At 39.5% G+C, this 19,120-nt stretch overlaps 1 protein-coding gene across 1 annotated transcript in view; it reads left to right on the top strand.

The window, feature by feature from the left end:
* Positions 1 to 2,774: 2,774 nt before the first annotated feature.
* LOC121180786 (sorbin and SH3 domain-containing protein 1-like) overlaps positions 2,775 to 19,120 on the top strand; it is a 46,490-nt gene continuing 30,144 nt past the window's right edge. Inside the window, exons 1-2 of the mRNA XM_041036433.1 lie at positions 2,775 to 3,197; positions 9,000 to 9,187. The gene's annotated coding sequence lies outside the window, so the exon portion shown is untranslated. The remainder of the gene's footprint in view (positions 3,198 to 8,999; positions 9,188 to 19,120) is intronic.

Below are 19,120 nucleotides of genomic sequence, written 5' to 3'. Positions count from 1 at the left end.
GATTGCTAAAAGCATGTCTGTGGATAGCATACCACCTATAAAAAGACTCCTACTTGACAACAGCAAGATTCAGTGAGGGCTGCCTGTACCGCACATAAGAGCTGGTGATAAAAGACCAAACGCATGCATGCGTAAGTGCACACTCACTAAAACACGTACACACAAATACACACTCACAGATGTGGTCTTGTTGACACCTCACAAAGGTCAGCTATCAATAACGGTCTAAATGTGGACACCTTTAATGCTGACAGAAGAAAGGGTTCTTTATGCATGTGTTAACAACAAAATCACACTGCAGCTTTAAAACTGTTGATCAAATATTTTTTAATGTAACTTAAGGTAATATTTATATCTAAGATGACACGTTATAGTAAGAGGTTCTCTTATCTTGCTACATTAAACAGTAAAATATGATCAGTAAAATGCACTATGCTAAATAAACTGACAGGAAAATCTATTACAAATGTAATTAGAGGGAGGACTTACTTTCAATGTAAACATAAAACCAGATAATCTACAGTTTAAAAGCACCGCATCAACTTCTTCTTTTAGTTTTAGCAACAAGAGTAATTTACTATGTGCAAGTGGTTTCATTTTTAGGATACATATATAAATCACTGCATGTCATGCTGCTGTTTAGTTGATGAGATGAGCTGGTTTTCCATCATAAACTGAGTTGAATAGGTGAACACAGAATTGGAACAGTCAGTACAAAAGGGACTGTATTTGTCAGGTATTTAAATAAATACTGATGCGTTCTTGAGGTTTCATTTTCATCAGACTAAAGAGTCATATTTTGGCTCTGTGTTACTGTTTTCATAGCAAGTCACTAGACCCTGTCTAACAGCTCTCTAAAGGTTTTAAGAATTCATGAGCAGTAGGGGTTTTTCACTCCATGTCTGCAGATCTATGTCTCTGATGCGTCACTGAGACTTCACATTTTTTAATTAGTGCAAAAGACAGATGGATTGATAGATTTTGTTCTGAACCTGTTGGTTTATCTACCTCTTCAACTACACCAAAAGAGACACAGAGGACTACACTACTATTTCCCTTGAAACAAAAACAAAACAATGTGTTAAATGTGTAAAGGCCACGTTTTCTGCCACGGTCACAAGACACCTAGCATTTACTATAAAGGACCATCCAGTCTGTAAATAATTTAACAGTTTGGTTTGTGTGAGGGAGCCACACGGACACAGTGGGGGAGAATTCCACAGTTAGGCCATCAAAAATCAAGACACAGTTCAGTTACTTTGCTTAATGAAGACAGAGTTAAAACAACTGCAGTTTTGTATCAGACACAAAACCACAATTCAGTGTCTTTATCCAGTAAGGAACGCAGACCTTACAACAATGTCAGTTTTAACTCAAAATGTTGTGTGTTAAAATCAACACGCCTGATGTAAATCCACGCCTATCATGGTTTAACACTTTCAGGTCATTACAGGATATTTGCTGCCCCAAAATCATGCCAGCTCCCTGCCAACAACTAAAACAAATAATAAAAATCAACACTTGCAGAGTTAACACTCAAACATTTGTGGTGGAGCTGTACCACAATACTTAATGATTGGTAGAAACTATTAACTACAGAAACTACTACAATAAAATCTACCAATATCATATTAAGTGTCTAAAAAAAAGTCTGCAGTAGCCTTCTGTATCTTTTGTTTTGATAATAATAGGTAGTAATAATATCCATTTTGTGCTATCTTGCACATCTGCAGTCCCCCACCCTTCATCTTGTGGTTCTGGTCTTGTCAAAATCCAGTTGTAAGGGCTTCATTGTTTTAGTATAGCTCATTTGTTGTAATGCTGTGTTTTATCAAATTGCAAAGAAAGTTTTTCTTTGTCCCAGGTAATTAACAGAAGGGAAGGGTAGTATTATTCGATCACAGGAGAACTGTTAGGATGAAACCAGCAATTAATCTCATTATCAGTTCATCTGGCACTAGGAAACTAGCAAATATCCACATTTGGGAAGAAGTTGCCAGTGAATTTTAGCATTTTGCTTTTAAAAAAATGCTGCCAATTGATCTTGATCATTTAAGCCTCAGGGTAATGGTTGGTTTCAGGGTGCCTGGGGAAATAATGAAACTGCAGTGTACAATGGGGGTCAGTGGGGGCTCACTGACAAAGTTTTTGCCCTGGGCCCCCCTGAAGGTTACAAATTTTAGCATAGCTCTAGCTTATTCTTAGCATGGGCCAGTGAATCCCTTCCTAAGCCTGACTGTATTATTATCATGCCCTGATCATTAAGGAATAAGGACAGTGATATTCTATGTTTTAGGTATGTCAACACAAGTTAGTTAAAAGTTAATCACATTTGTTGGTCTGTCTCTTTATAATTTTCTACTTTCTGTGTCTGTAGCATTGAGCCTTAACCCTAATCTTACTTCCGGAGACAAACATCAATCATAGTGGGATTAATTCATTGTTTAAACCGAGCTGAAGTCAGTATTTTATGCGTTTCCACTGCAGACAGCAATTAAAGTGGCACTTTCCTGGTAGCGGTGAGCTGTACACAGGCCTTACTGTGTGTCCTCTGCGAGCACTGATTGAACCGCGGGCGTTTCCATGGCTACGCGAAGACCCAATGAGAAGCTCGCGGTAGACTGTTGCTGAATGAAAATAACAGAGGCCATTTTGCGCACGAAGCCGCGGCATCATTCAATAATAATAAAAACGGAAACGGGAGGCAGGTTCAGTCCATTTCTGGATAGACGCGGGTGCTTTTTAGAGGCGGTAGAGTAGCGTGGGGCCGCGGTGCGACTGGCGCTCGCAGTCAAAAACAGAAAAGAAAAAATTAAAGAAGACATGCGGTAACTAATTGTGCCGCCGCGTCGCTTCTTCCTTTCGCTGGAGGTTTGTGTCTTGAGTTAAAAGGGGGGACGACTTGACTGCTTCACCGCATTGCCACTTCGAGCGCAAGCAGTGACCCCCGAGAGAGGAGAGGGAGTTGCCTTTAGTTAGCTGACCGACACCGGCAACATCCATGCGCGTTGGAAAACAGGTGTACGGTTTCATCACACGGACGCCGCACTAGCTTCCGAGCCGCCGTGGCTCTCTACGTTAATGTGTGTACTTTCACGCTTGTTCGAGTGAGGACCTCGGTCATTTTCACATGGAAGAGCCTGATTACCTGGTGATATGTTGCGGAATTAGTCGAGAGAAGCGACAGTCGTTTTAAGGTAGGTGCACCACGATATCAGCAGTGTTGTTAGTAAGGGGGCTAAAGCTCTCTCTCTCTGTCCCTCCGCGCCGCTTTCAGCAGCTGCAGCGGATCTGACCCACAGCCCGATGTCGTGTTGTGAGGAGGTAAACAGGCTATTTGAGTGTTTTTTAAGTGCGCTACAAGCAACAATGACCCCTTAGTTGTAAAACGCCGAGACCAGAGCAGATGAATCAGCTCATCCGGGATGCGGTAAGGTCGCCTCTGTTTCCTCTGAAGTGCATTCCAGTGGATTGCTGTTTCTTGTGCATTAAAGGAAGATGCGGTCGGGGCAGGGAGGATGTTAATTACTGAAACCACAAGCTTTTAAGCGGTGGAAACCAGAAATATCACTCAGCATTAGCATTAAAGACCATGAGCAACAGAGAAGCTTGTGCAGTAACAGCCTGCTTGATAGTAATGAACATAAATTGAGATGTCCATGTTTAACCTACATCCCAGATGCTTGGGATAATCCCTATTGTCACAGCACTCGCTTACATTGTGCAATATTTTATGTGCAGTACTGTAAAAAACCTAATGTATAGTAAGCTTGGTTTGGTCTATATTATTGCGGCTTACCTTCCTCAGTTTTTTCAGTAAGAGAAAACAGGACCCCTTGAGTTTTGTTTTATGTCTTGTGGGGCTACTGTAATTTGCATTTGCTACAGCTTATGAGTGTGGTGTAATGTGAAGGCCAGTGCCTCACAGGGGAAGGGTAAAGTCAATATTGAGGTGCAGTTTTTCCTCATTCCTGCTGATGCTTGTTGCATTCACCTGCCATCAAAGGTTTAAAGCAGCCAGTGTCTCACTTACAGACCGCTAGCATGAAAAGCCATAGGGTTTTGAGAGTTCAGTGCTACTGCAGTAGTACATTTTAAAATTTTAAGACTAATCTGTTGCTGTGTTGCCCATTTCCTCTCCAGCTGCATGTCAGAAAACAGTAAGGAGTAGTCAGCCCCTGTGTTTCATTTGGTGCTATCTACCAACTGGTATAAAAGGATGATGTAATGAGGAAGAAAAAAATAAAAGGCCAGCAGCCATGGATGGTATCTGTAAGATCCATTTGAATGCTGTGTGAACAGGGAGAGTGGGGAGGTGTCCAGGATGCACAAAGTGTAACACTATCACTCCGGGAACCTCATACCACTCCCAGTGTGGCCTACCTGGCAGGTGAGTGTGTGTTATTGTGTGTATTTGTGTATGTGTGTGCTGTAGGCTTTACTGGTTGGTGGTTTTGATGTAGTATTTTATGTGTTTCTGTGACAGCATACTTGTGTCTGGGGGAGAGGAAGTGGCACAGCGGGATGCAATATGGCAAGCAACAGTTGGCTGCTATCTGTCTCATGAGGGGCTGCTGCACCAATAAACAGCCTCTCATAGAGGCTTAAATATACACACTTAATGGGGGATCATAGCATTTTGACTTGATTGATGGTCAACAAGCCAGAAAGTATGTCTCTGTTAGCCTTAACTCAGTTGCACCTGCCAGTTTAGAGTTACTGAGAGAGACAGTGTGTGTGTGTCTGTCTGCATGCATGTTTGAGCGAGACAGGCAGAGGGAGAGAGAGAGTGAGAGGAGGACAGGGGCTCAAGGCAGGCCATCAGGGAATTGGAGAATGTGATAAATTTGCCTCTGAAAGAACAGAATGTAACAGGGGTTTACTCTCATAGTTCACTTTCTTTCTCTTTCTTTTACTCTCTTTATCCGTCTTTCACACACACACACATTCCTTTTAATTTTCCTTTGTCCTTTATTTCCTTGTTTTGGTGCCTTCTCTTTTCTCATTGTCCCTCTGCTTTTATCTTTCCCTCTCTCCGCTCGTCTTCAGAGGCTGATGTCATGGCTCAAGTGGTGTGTGAAAAGCTTGTCTTACTGATAATAGGGGCCGCCTGCAGGACATGCTTGCTCCCTGAGCTTTCTCAATGACCAAATCCTTCAGAGCTTATTGAGCTGTTTGGCGATTGCTACCTAAACTGCTCAATTTTTTTTTTTTACATAACTGCTGAACTAGTACTCTAATGTTCTATGTATCTGTTAGTTAATGAGATAATTATGGAAAGTTAAAACATGGCATACAATTGTGGAGGAATAAAGGTAAGAAGCATTTTTAAATAACTGAATTAATAGCATGATTATAATCCTATCTTGTGAAAATTACATTAATATAGGTTCTAGTTTTTATTGCTTTTATCATTGCAGTAACTCACGTGAACACAAGGGGAAGCACACCACTGGATTGCACACAGTTGCATACTGGTGCACACACATTAAAGTGATCAGATGTTTAGAAATAAATGTTATATTGGCAGACTGAAAATTGAAGTGCACATGAATAAATGCATGTTCTTTTCTGCTTTTCATTTTAAATGTTTTAAAAATTAGAAATGCATGCCTTGAACCTTCAGACAATCAAGTCTTCCTAAGGTGGGCTAATCAACTGACAATATTTTTCAGCATGTCAGTGCAGTACTAGAGGACTTAGTAGTTTGATCTCTTAAAACCCAGAAATTTATAACCAGTAAAATAGGTTAATGTGTACAAAATCCTAAATTCATTTACTTGTATATCTTCCCAAACAGGCTCCTGTAATTTTCAGATTTATAATCTAAATACTATTTCAGTCCAGTCAGTTTTAATTTATTTATTTATTGTTTGGAATTTAAAAAATGTCTCAGAGGATCGGGATATACTGTAAACTGATTACTAACACAATGCAGATGAAAAAAGTAGTCTATTCTGATAATCCAGAAGAAAGAGCTAGAAGACTACCTTCAGTACATGTGTAGGTCAGAATCCACAAAGGCAGTCTGCTGCTCCTTAGATGTTGTTAGACAAGTGTTCGCTGCCTTGTGGCAACAGACTATGCAGAATGGAGAAAGACACGTGGAATGGTGACAGCATAGTTTTACCATTTCTGTTCATTTCGGACAAAAGCAGCTTCACGTGCAGCACTACAGTTTTTCACAATTGCGGTTTTCATCCTATCACAGATCAAAATAGAACTATTCTATGAGGTAAAGCACTGTAATATATGTCCATTTGAGTCCTCTGCAAGGTGTAAGATACCTATGCTTGACATGAGAGATTATGGTTAGATGGTTTGGTTTTTAAATTGTTTTATATAACTTCTGTATTTCTATATATTCTATACTTCTGTATTCTTAAATTACATATAAAGAAAATTTTGTTAGCCCTATAAACACATAATTCATTGGCGTTCTTAGCACATATTCATCTGCACTGTGTTGTTCCAAAGGAACAAAATATGGGCGCTGAGCCTGTTGAGCAATATAGATGTGGATTTATTTTTCCTGTCTTGATCTGCTCCCAGGTATAAGTGTTTTCCAGTAAGTGACACTTACTAATGTGTACATGCAGAGCTCTTCTGCTTTTTATATCCTGCCACTTACTTAACTGGAAATGGCAGGGCCTTGCAGAAGCTGATAATGAATTAGGTGTTGAAACTGTACGGGTGAGACCATGTCGACGCGGCCACTGTAGTCCGGAGTGGCTCATAGGTCAAAGTGTTGGTGCGTTTGAGAGTGAGTGTGTGTCACTTGCTATAAAAATAGTTTGCTCTGGTACTTTAATGAGATCATTCCTAAGCTGCTGCTGTGTCATTGATGGTTTTAATTGTTTTTATAAATCATTCCGTCACATATAAAACTTGGTAGGCGACACATCTTAGTTTAGATGCATGAGTGACGTGATCTAGATTTGTAAAATTACATCCCTTAAAGGTCAGAGACTTTGGGTAATATTTGTTCGGATGTTGATGGAGCTCTTGTTGGTCATCTTTTTAAAGTCTCGAGCAGGTTAAAGGATAGTGTCTGAAGTAAAAAGATAATATGCTCAGGTGCTTCACCCTTTCAGTACTTTATTGGTCCCCTGATACTCCCCTGATTGTGGTCCCAAGGTTACATCGTTAGCACTTGTCACTTGTCAGCTTTTCACCATACCTCACTGATCCTTGGCACGTGACCAGAAATTGCGTGGCCAGCTGCTGTTTGATCATGTATGCTGACACACCGATCGCTGTAGTGCACTCTGGGAACCCCAAGGTCTGAAGTCTGGGTGTTTTGGGGGGGGGGCATAGTTGTAGGCGTGCTGCTCATCATTGGAGACATCTGTGTCAGTCCAGATGGGATTTTTACATTACCACTTCATCATTGGCACAATAACAGCGGACACAGATAGCGTTGATCCAGGGCAACTCAACAAAGGCCGTCAATGCTTGATTTAAAGGTTGGCAACAGGTTGGCGCTTGGCTGCGCTTGTTCAGAAGTTTAGTGCTTTACATCTGTGGCTACACTCATTTAAAATACTTGTTGGTTGTTGCTACGTATTGTTTTTGATATGCTCGGTAAAGATGGATATACTTTGATACAGATGGAGACCCATACAACTGACTGCTTTCAGTTATTTTTGTGCCATCTAAACAAAGGCGACTTAAATAAGTTTATGTCACTCCACTGTTTCTTTGAATAAAGCTAAAACAAGGAAAGGCAAAGCTGAAAGAGAGGGACCATCAGTAACTGTAATAGTTATAGTCTGAATCAGTTGTTTTGGCTACCTGTTTCTGTAGGGGAAAATAAGTCACCACCCAGCAATCTTATCAGCATTCACTTGCCACTAATGGAGCTGCCTTACCATAAGTTAATGAGTTTCCTTTTGTAGTGACTGCTGAACTCTTCCTGCACCCTGCTACGCAGTAATTTGTTTGTTGCTGACTTTTGTGCCTGTTTTGTTTATTGTCGAGTACGGGTGTGAAGGGAGGAGGTGTAAGTGGCCCAAATAGGATATTGCACAGTAGCTGCCTGGCTGGTTTTAGGTATCCAGTCTCTAAATATGAGATGCTAATAGCAGTAGTTACATCATCATTCTGGGAATAGCAGGGAGTCTGGGGTCTAGAGGTGCTTCTGGCTGACCTCTCTTCTGTGTGTATTCAGGCCTGTGTGTGTATGTGTGTGGTCATTTCCAAATATACATTCCCATATGGATTACACAGCAGTAAGATTATTAATGACACAGGTGAGTGGACATATAATTAGTCTGCATATATTTACAGCCTGCACATGCACATGGCTCATTTCTGATAAGAAGGGGAAAGTGGTGCTGTTTGTGATTCTCCATGTGTATGCGCGTACATTTGCCTGTCTCTGAGCGACCCTTCTTGACAGGCAATCAAAGTGTCAGCGACAGAAAGTGAAAGAAAATCTCATGTGGGAAGAATTTGACACTCCTGTCAGTTTCTGTGTGGAGAAGGCCACCTTACATAGCCCCACACTGACGACATGGGCTACTGTGCGACATTAAAGCCCAGGAGGAAAGATGGGCGTGTGGCGGCCCTCTAACACCCCTCTCTGTCTGCTCACACCCACTGCTATACCCATTCATAACTTGTCAAAGGTGTACCGACCTGGTGTAACTGTACAATTCAATTACAATATGTATGTGACTATGTTGTTGTTTCTACAGTAAGTAAATGTGTGTATAGAAATAGTTGTCTTTGCGTGCATGAGTGTGCATACTGTGTGGTATGCATGCGTGCAAACGTGTGCGTATGGTAAAATAGAGATAGTCAGCCCTGTCACTTAGCCCCCACCCACCCACATACACTGGGGGGTAACTTTCCAGTCTCATAGACGAGCATGCCTGAGTCTGAAAATAGCCGTATCTGATCACTGCTTCACCCAAACAGGGAACTCTCTTTCCCCGTCACTCCCTCTCTTTGGCTCTCTAACTTTCTCCTCGTTCTGTTGTTTCTGTGCTTCCCAGCCACTGAACAGGAAAAGATCTGGGAATAAGGCTTGACCAGGAGGAGAGACTCATACCGAGCAGAGGGAAGAAGAGGAAGAAAACAATCAGAACAGAAGAAGAGAAAGAGGAAGGAAAGGCGTTTGCGCACAGAGCTCACCTATACCTGACTCTTCTTAGCAAGTCTCCAGTCTTTTGATTTTATGACGGTAAGAGTTAAATTTTCTCTGCTTGATTAACTGTTGCACCTACACTCTTCTGGTTGAGAGGTCAGCCTTGTGGGGTTAAGTGTCATGGAAGAATAATAAATATTGTACTTTATGTGCATTTTCATTTCAAAAATCAGAGGATGTTTATTCATTAAGTTCCAGTTTTTGAAAGTGGACTATGAACTGGCCAGTACAGGTTTAATCGATATTTATAATCCATAAAATAATATTTATATAATATTTCACTATATGTGAATCTGATTTATTTGTGATTTAATGTGATTTGAATACAGACAAACACAGATCTTATTGTGCTGATTTGTGATGTGTCTATATTTGTTTGCTATGAACACATAGATGCTTTAAAGAGAATGCAAATTAAAAGAAGCCTGAATAGTTTTTACAACCCGAATACCAAAAGGGAATTGTAGTTATCTGTTCTGCCAAAACCCACAATTATAGAGTGAGAGTAGAATTTTTGTCTTTTGTGACAGAGGACAGGGGAAATGGTGTCAAATAAAAACAGTGGTTTCTACCGCGGTCACCTCAGAAATAGCACCAGCAAATAGCTTAGATTACAGTTTGGGAATTTAAAAGTGTATTTAAAATGTGAAACTTTACTGAGGCTTCAGTGAAAAAAATGCCTGTCTTAATTAATTCATTAAAAGGAAACTTTAACATTAGAGTTAGACATATAACAGAAATTCAGTTGAACTTTAATTTTTTGTAAATTAATTTTTGTACCTTGATAGACTAAATGTGAAGCTCAGTTCAAGCTCCCAAAAACCCTTTACCTCTTACTTCCCATAATTTTGCCCCAGAAACTCCTTTTCCTCCCTCTGTCCCTTTTACATACTTCCATCTCCTGTTACACCCTTTTTCGTGGTCTCCTCTTTCCCATTCAACAAAAGCCATGTACCAATCCCTCCATTAGGCCAGTCTCAGAGGTGTTGTGGAATGTCACCTTGACCCCTTGGGTACACAGTAAGGGGTGGTTCCCAGCCACGGTTCGTGGCACGGTTCTCTTGGTTCCCTTTCCCCTGGACCTCACAGGGAGGCACTGTTCCCTGTAAACATAACAGCATCACCCCATTTTTCCATGGCAAATATGGTATTATTAATACGTAGAAATTATTAAATCCAGTACCACTAAAGGTTAATTTGTTTACAGAACATAACTTTTTGCTTAGACATAAGCTACATGTCTACATCTCGCTTGATTGCTTGGCTGGGTCTGTATCAACTGTGATGTAGGTCTAGGAAGAACTCACTCTGCTGGAGAACAACCAAAATAAGTCAGGTTTGAGCACAGATGTATTTATTTATATGTAGAATGAAGAATAAACTACAGAATGTTTGGAGGTATGTGTGTCCTGCAAATCAGGGAGCTTAACAGGGCTCCACAGAAAACCCTTTTCTTTTCTTTTTCTTTTTTTCTTTTTTTTTTTTTTTCCTTTTTGTCTTGTTGCTGTCACTTTGTTGTGACCCTCCTCTTCCTCATTCCTTCCTGATACAGGGTGTTTGTTTAAAAGTTGATGTACAAAAGGACAAAGACATTCAAAAGTTGCCCTTAGGCTCTTGAATTTCAGGCTTCAGAGGCTTCAGTAAACAAGCATCTTTCTTGCTTTGACATGCAAAATATCTTTTAAGATTCCTTTTTATTTATACAAATATTTAAGAATATGGTGATTCACATTTACAGTCACTAGTTTCAGTATTGCTTGTTGCTGCTAACATCAACAATGCAGCTGTGGAAGTTGTTTTTTTTTTTTTGTTGCTAATTGCAGTGTTGTTCAGTGGCCCTCTTGGAAGTAGGTGCAGCTGTACATCACAGAAGCCCAAATCAGTAGGACTGTACAGCATTGTCTGGAAGCATTTGAGATGTACAACAGAATAAGCAAAAAGTCTTCATATTCTGAGTCTTATACAAAGCAATTTATATTCCTTGTTGTCAAACAGATGAGATAGACTAGTACCTCTCTGAGACATGTCCTGTTAGGACAGTGAAGCTTACCGTTTCTCTTTAGCCTTATGCTGAATTTTAGGAAGTGAAATGTTAAAATGAGAATATTTCCTCATGCCTGACATCCAGAGTACATAAAGATTCCACAGATAGATTTTCACAGTGCTCCGGACCACCCTAGAGGGTAAAGGGTCCTGTGTAATGGCAGTAAATATAGCATCCCTGCTAATCAAGCTCCTCTTATCTTCATGCTCGACACTTAACACTGGTACCTGGGGAATCCAGACTATGTATGGGGCATGTAATCTTAGTCACAGCCATTCAGCTTTAGTGTACCTCTTGCTTCAAATGTGCAAACTCTTTCCAGTTTTTTTGTTTATTTTCTCTATTAGATTTCAAAAGTGTCATAAGTAAACATGGGATGAAAATGGGATATGGTGAAAATATAATTTTTTCTCTAAGATATCAAATCTTTCTACACCATAACTGGCCTTTGTACAGAATATGAATAAGATGCTGAAGTGTAATAATGTAAAGGGCTTATTTGCTGTCATGCTGTCTTCTGAGTGATTAATAATAGAGTGTTAACAAAGAATTTAGCTGGAAGTGCAGAGAGAGACTATACTTCATTTCTTACTGTTACAGCTTCACCATCATCCTTCATTATTTATACAGGAGTGTTTACTATTCCAATGTTAAAAATTTCCTAATGTCTGCATTCTCCTAAAAGAATCTAACAACACATCACTTGATTGTCAAACCGTCCCATATACAGTCAAAATCCAAGGTATAATATACTGCTACTAGATTGGATTCAAATCGGAGTAAAAGAAATTTGAATATAAAAATGACTTAATATAAGAATGTTTAAAATGTAGTTTAGTTTGGCCTCAGCTGACAGCATCACAAGTACAATTTAAACATCATATTTTATATTGAGTGTTTGCGATTCTGAGTTGACCATTAGTTGTTCTCTCTTTACTTAGCCAATAGAAAAAGACAAAGCCATAACTGAAGTCCAGCTATAAAACTAAGTCTGTCTGGTCAGGAAAAACTCAGGCTTCATCTTTGAAATTGTTTTGGCATTCAGCTCCATGAAACATTGTCCTTCCTCTTTTTTTCATCCCACTATCTCATTGTAACTGCGGTTGTAATCGCTTGTTGTGTTTGTCTCAGTATGTAGCCTGGGGTTCTATAGTGTCGTAATCACTAGCATTTCTTACAGAGCACTACATGTAATGCACTAATCTTGGAGAAGAAGAGATGAAACAGTGGCAGCTTTAGAGGTGTTGTTTACTGGCGATGCTGTGTGTCCCCAGACGGCATTAGCCAGACAGATTACATAATACTACATGCTGATATTGGCCTCCTTCTGTTTTCAAGAGTGTGTTGTTTGTTTAGTATTTGATTCAACAAACATATTCCTTTTTATAATCTCTCCTCCTCTCTCTGTCTCTGTTTCCTCATTTCATTTGCATGTTTATTTAATTCTTGTCCATGCTCCTTCTTTGTCTGTATCTTTTTTCTCTCTCCATCTCTCTGTGAACATCAGATCAGTGTACAGTGAGTGCATCTTCAGTTTTGTATGGAAATGGTAAGATAACAAACCACGAATTGTCACATCATATTCATTCTTCTTCTCCCAAAGCCCCGACTCACAGCACTGGGGCTTGTGTTGCATAATTGCATTAGTGCTCTCAGACCAATGGCTCTGCTCGTTAGTGGGCTTGTGATGCAATCTGCAGAACACACAGACCTCTGTTATTTGCAATATGGACAGCGAGTGGGCACGCAGGGTCAGTGTATTGACCTCCCCTATCCATTCATACAGCCAGAGGGGGGTCTGCTAATGAGTGGCAAGGTTGAACAAACAAGTCTGATAACAGAGACTTTGTTGGGAATGGCTGTTGTTCAACTAGTGGCAGTAATGTGGTGGTGGAACAAATGGATGGTGCTGATAAAAAAAAAAAAAAAGATTCATCTAACAACAAGTAGCCTTGTGCTTGTGTGAAAGAGAAGTTTAAAACAGTGCTTTGCATGAAATAAAGTTTGTTTTAAAACTGTAGTTTTTAGTTTTTAGGTATGCATTAAAGCCCCTATATGCATTGTTTAGTGCTCATTTGCTATTATAAAATCAAATGCAAATGCAGGCAACTCTGTGGCCTGCAATTGCTGTTATAAGGTCAAATGCAGGCCACAGAGTTGCTTAAAAAGCCCTATGTAACTATGGCAGTACTCTGAAATAATAGCAACTCAAGTATAAGAAGGCTAACTTTGACTTCATAACCTGTAGCAAAACATGTCTAAAACAATCATCAACAAATGTGTCAGTGTTGTTGTTTTCCATTTATGGCACGTGACCAGGGTAAAAGCAGGACAGTCATTCTGATTTGTGCATTAAATGATTTGAACACTGCAGCTAAGAAGTACAAGGACGTTAATGCATGTCGATGTGGATTATGATGGAATTTCATTTTTCAGAAGTTTTGCTAAATGATGAGACCACAATGATGGATGTTTTTTTCCTTTTTTTTTTAGCTGATTTTTCCTGGGTTTGATTTGGTGTGAGTGCATTGGGCTGAGTTTTTAGCAAAACATAGAAAATAACCTGGTTGCAGGTCTTGCTTGTATGGAAATACAAATCAAACAAATTCGGATGATAATATGGTACCAACAGTGCCTAAGGAGTATGCAGCGCCAACCTTCAGTCTATCTGAAGTTAGAACAGCCTTGAAAAAAATCAGAAAAGCCTCATTATTTATTAATGTAAGATTAAGATGAATAGGTCCACTGTACTATACAGCTATGCTCCAGTTGGCTGGCTGACTATCAAATCAAAATTATTTTATTAACTTCTCCAAAAGAAAGTTTGGAAATGGGAGACAGCAAGCGGCCAGTTGTCTTTGCAGCAGCTGATGTAATGCTCTACTGCTAAGGGACTCACAGGGTGCCCTGAAAGTTATCAACTTTCTTCTGCATGTAGTAGCTTTAAGTGTTTGAAATATATTCAAAATATAAAATGAAAAGCCTTGGGATGTAATTTACTGAAGTTCACTCTTGTGAAGTATTCACTGTTCTTCTCCTTTATTGTTGTATTATATAACTGAATTGTTGACTGCTGAAATGTTTACTTGTTTGTCTGATGTCTAACATGAATATTTGAAGCACTGGAAACACTTGAATCACTTGAAAATACAGTGTCCACTTAAATCACCATAGGTAATGTCTTATAGCTAGACTCTTATTTTGATTCCCAAGCCTTCCTTTTTTTCCTCATCACAACCCTGCATGCCCCAAATTTTTACCACAGAAATGCGCCGCTAAAATAACTTGGCTCCGATTCAGTAATTAAGGAATGAAGCAATTCTAAATTCTGCCTTTTTTGGAGGGGTCATTCTCCCTGTCAGTTGGGTTTAAGGCTGGCCATGTCTTGACTGAGATTTATGTTGGATCTCTAGGGACATTCTGTTGCCTTGTTGAAAAGGGATTTGTTCTCTCTGATTCCTACAGTAAGATTTTACAGATTGCGCTGCTGTGTGCCTCTGTTTTATTCCCATCAAATTCCTGAGTCCAAGCTTGTAACTAACGTTGACTGCAAAGCATCACTGCAGATGATGACACGTGTTTATTATAAATTTACACCGAATATTGCACCTAGTGACCTTTGTTTCTTCTAGAATGTTTTTTATCGTATTAAGCTCGCTACATTGGAAAAGCCGAATAAAATCTATCCAGTGACTTTTTGGTTCGGTCTTTAAATAGATTTGCTAAGGAGCTTAATCTGTTGACATCCTGTGGGTATGTCTCAGTCTGAGTGACCACTCCAGGGTCGGGACCCTTGAGGCCATAGTCGGCTTATCTCCAATGACTGTTCACTCTCTTCTGCTGACTTTGACACATGTGCATGCACGCATAGAGTGCACGCATGCATTTGGAAATCAAAATAGCTATAAGTGAAATGATGAACTCAAAAAACTTTTTTTTAAGTTATAGTATTAATCTGTTGAGATGTTTCATAATGTAATTATGTGGTTATTGATATCTCGTCTCCCTTGCCTCGTAAATGGGACGAGTCGTGTATGAAGGAAGATTTGAAAGAGAAACATGGACCATATGAATCTCAAGATAAGGGAAATGCCTTCATACAAAGGGAAGGAAAGTAACAGATATATAAAGCATTGCCAGTGGTTGTTGCCGTCCTCTGCTGAAATATTTCTCGTACGGGAGTGGTCTACACCAGTAACATTCTTTTGATATGTTGAGTAAGAGGGGGATTTGATGAGCTTGGAAACATCATGAACTATAATCCCTAGCCCTGTACAGTATGCGAAAAGGTTGTATGAAATTCTTAAATACTGATTGAGATTGTTTTGTTATTATTATTTCTCATGTCTCATTGCTGTAATTTTTCTTGTGGAAGCATGGTGGCACATTTGTTTTTAGACACTTGTTTTGTCTATTCCCAGGCAGACAGCCAATGACTAATGGCATCCCAGCCAGTGCTCTTTGAGGACTTGTATTTTTCTTTCCTTCCTTTTGTTTGTTTCCCTTCCTTTGATAGTCATACTGAATCTTTTCTGTTAGTTAGGGCAAAGATAATGGTTCGTTCCGTTTTGTGATATGCTGTAACCTCAGTCTCTTGTGGCACTGATTAAGCCCAGCTTAGTCATCGTCAAGCACTGTCTCCGCTATAATTTTACGAGATAATTTAAATAGCACATTAAATAGAGACATAGATGACACATGAAAATTCCCATATACCCCCTGTGAATTATCTTTTGTCTTCAGAGTTGAATTTCTGTCTACAAGAGTTTTGCCAAGGTCAACAATGTTAAAACTCTACCGTGTTGTCGGGTAGAGGAATCAGGCCATGTCATGATAGAAGCAGTTTCTGGTGATGAGCTTAAATCAACAATAATGTTCTTCTAATACAGAAATACAGGAGGATGGGCATCCTATCACAGTTATTACAGTGTCCTATGGTTCTATGTATTCAGTGGTCAAACCCTATTAGTCCTCTGATACAAACCAAATGGGTCCCAGTGGGTCACTCAAGAGACTAATGAGACTTGATGGGCTTGTGGTGTTGGACATCACGGCTTTCTGCGGCTTATAGCTCTGACTTGTGTATTTGCAGTCCCACAGCTATTACACTCAGTAATTATATACACGCTAGTCTCCAGAGTGGCCTACCAATGCCTAAATTATAGCCGGTGGATAAACCACGGCTAAGTAAGAAAATAAAATGACTCGAAAGAAAATGCTTTGGCCAGAGAAACTAGGACAAGAATTGAAAACAACTCCTTTGAAAACAAGGTTCCCCTGTTTATTATTCATTTATTTAGTACGTATAGTTTTCATTCAGAAAAGTTACAGTAGATTTCAATCTGGAGACACATTCCGGAAATTGACATCTAAGCTCATTCATCTTTTGAAATGATAGCATAACAAGTGTTTGATCTGACAACATGAATTCCCACAGCTTCCATTGTAAGTATTACACTAAGCCTTGCATTTTGGAGAAGCACTCAGTGAATATTAATGGAAACATTTGGTGCCTCTCTTGTACATACCATGTTATGCATGCTGAAATGTATACACTGCTAATGAGCTATCACCAGCAGCTTTAGGGAGTGCAGCAGATTCTGTATTTAAAAGCTTAAAAGGGTCTTATCTGAAAAGATAGTCAGAGTTCTTCAGAGGTGTAGAGCCTGGTGCGTTTTCTTTCAGTGTCCAGCCATAACATTACACCATGGCCACAGCTGCTGTGTCGCCGCTGATCTGTCCCCAAGAAACATGATCCTGTTTATAATCTGACCATCATTTGGACGCCGACAGCCTGCGACGCCAGACCCATGATTTACCCCCAGTGCGTGTGTGTGTTTCTCATAGATAGATTTACGAGGGCATACTGTATGAGGGTAAGGAGGTCTTAAGGGGACTGAAAGTATCCCACGATGCATGGTTTGATGTGGTCCCTCAAGTAATGGTACTTCTTCCTCCTCCTTCCTTCCTCCAGAGTTAAATGTGTTTTGAAACCCTTACATGGTGACAACAAAGTAGTTGTATAGCTGGATAAATGAGGACTTATTAATAATTATCAGTCAATGAATGTGATATACAGTATTTACAAGATAGCACTTGTAAAGTTATTCAAAGACTATGCAGGTTGGGTTCACTATTATGTATTTTGCCTGAGAGATGGTCCCAGAGACACCTTTATCTGTGTTTTGGAAACGCTCTCTGTAACAAACTCAGTAATACATTTGCATTGCTCACTTTGGAAAAATAAAGGCCAGTAATTTCTGTTAAATGAGCAGCACGGGGAAAAGAAAGTATTGAGAAGGTGTTAAAGTACTTGAGATGCATTCTTTCTTTTTTTTGTTGCTGTGTTAATGAGAAACCTTGTGCTGATGTACTGTAGCTTCAAACTATGTGAAATGCTGCTGTTATTTTTTGTCTTGTGAAAATGCAGAGCTGCCGCAGTGAGAAGGACTCCTTTTTACTGTATCTCATTATAAATAGAAACTTTTTTTTTTTAATAGAACTAAACTGTTGTCATGAAGACAATATTTTGTCATAATGAGAAAGATTGTGATAAGTATAATAAGATGTTATAATGGGAATGAGAATTACTGTTCTCATGCCTGGATGTTTACAATCATCTTATCTGAAGTCAGCCTGTAAAATTGTCAGCATGGTCAAATACATGTTAATGCTGTGCTACCCATCTAGTGCCACTCATCACTATAGCCATCTGCTCAGTAAAAGAGAAACACAATTATCAGGACTTGTCAACGTGCAGTGAGGTCCAGAGTCGTCACAGTGTTGAAGTACGTTTAGTAATACATTTCATTTTGTTGAGATCAACAGTTACAAAAATGCTCAAATAACTTCTGCATCTAGTTAATTTGCGTGTGCAAACTCTAGCTGTCCTTATAGATTTGCTTACAAGAGAAAGGTTAAACGTACATTATATTCTGCAATTAAAATCCCAGGCATAGGTGTGTAATAAAGTAGAGTATAATAAAGTATTTGCCCGGTTCTCTGCAAACTAAACAGTGTTAGACAGTAATGCCAATGTCCATTATTATTCTCTCTGGTCCGGATTAAAATGATAAAATAAATCTCGGCCAAACTGAAGCTGAATTTTCGCTGCTTGGGTTAAAACACTAACCAATTATATCTGTGACCTTGTCCTTGCCTCCTCTTTTTCTCTAATAAAATCATCGCAGTAATAATGTTTAAGATTACTTAAAAGGTTCTGGAGATATCTACATGTAATATGTATGTATGTATGTTTTAAGCTACTGTACATCACATGTCCAAAACTTCACAGAGGTATCTACATGTGTGTAAAGCAAAGTGAGCCATGTGTATGTCATAGTTATTTACTGTACATACCAGACATGCATGATCCCTGCTGCAGCCATTGTAAGCTGTCACTTAGTATCGGTCATACACACTAAGTCCCATGATGACACACATGTGCATGCATTGACACAGCGATGCAGCAGCCCGTGTTGTGCCTTTGGCTTTTGATGTGTGCCCTGTTCTTATAAATCATGCACCCTACTGCAACAGTTCCAAGAAAAAGTCTCCGTATAGCAAGAGACAAGCATCACACATGGGTACAGTTAAGTAAACATGGCATTCTGTATCATTTATCAGTGCCATTTATGTTTTTTATGTTTCATGTGTGCTGTAAAGAATTTGCTATGGTCATTAAGACTCTCACTCAGCTGGGAGAAATTACGTTCCCACATTTGGATTCCATGGATTTAGGCTTTGGCATAAACATCTCTTTGAACATGACAGGCAGTATGTGTTGATTTAAATTACATTTTTGCTTTTTTTATTTATTTATTTTTTTGTTGTTGTGCTGTATAGTAATTCAAGTTAAAGAAAGCATGTAGGTGACAGACCTTACGGTCCTGCTATTTAGCACCTCCAGAGCTCTGATGAGAAGG

This window comes from Toxotes jaculatrix, chromosome 4 (assembly GCF_017976425.1).
Source record: "Toxotes jaculatrix isolate fToxJac2 chromosome 4, fToxJac2.pri, whole genome shotgun sequence".
Lineage (NCBI taxonomy): Eukaryota > Metazoa > Chordata > Actinopteri > Toxotidae > Toxotes > Toxotes jaculatrix.
The sequence above is the reverse complement of the archived record's forward strand: the minus strand, read 5'-3'. Positions and strand labels throughout refer to the sequence as shown.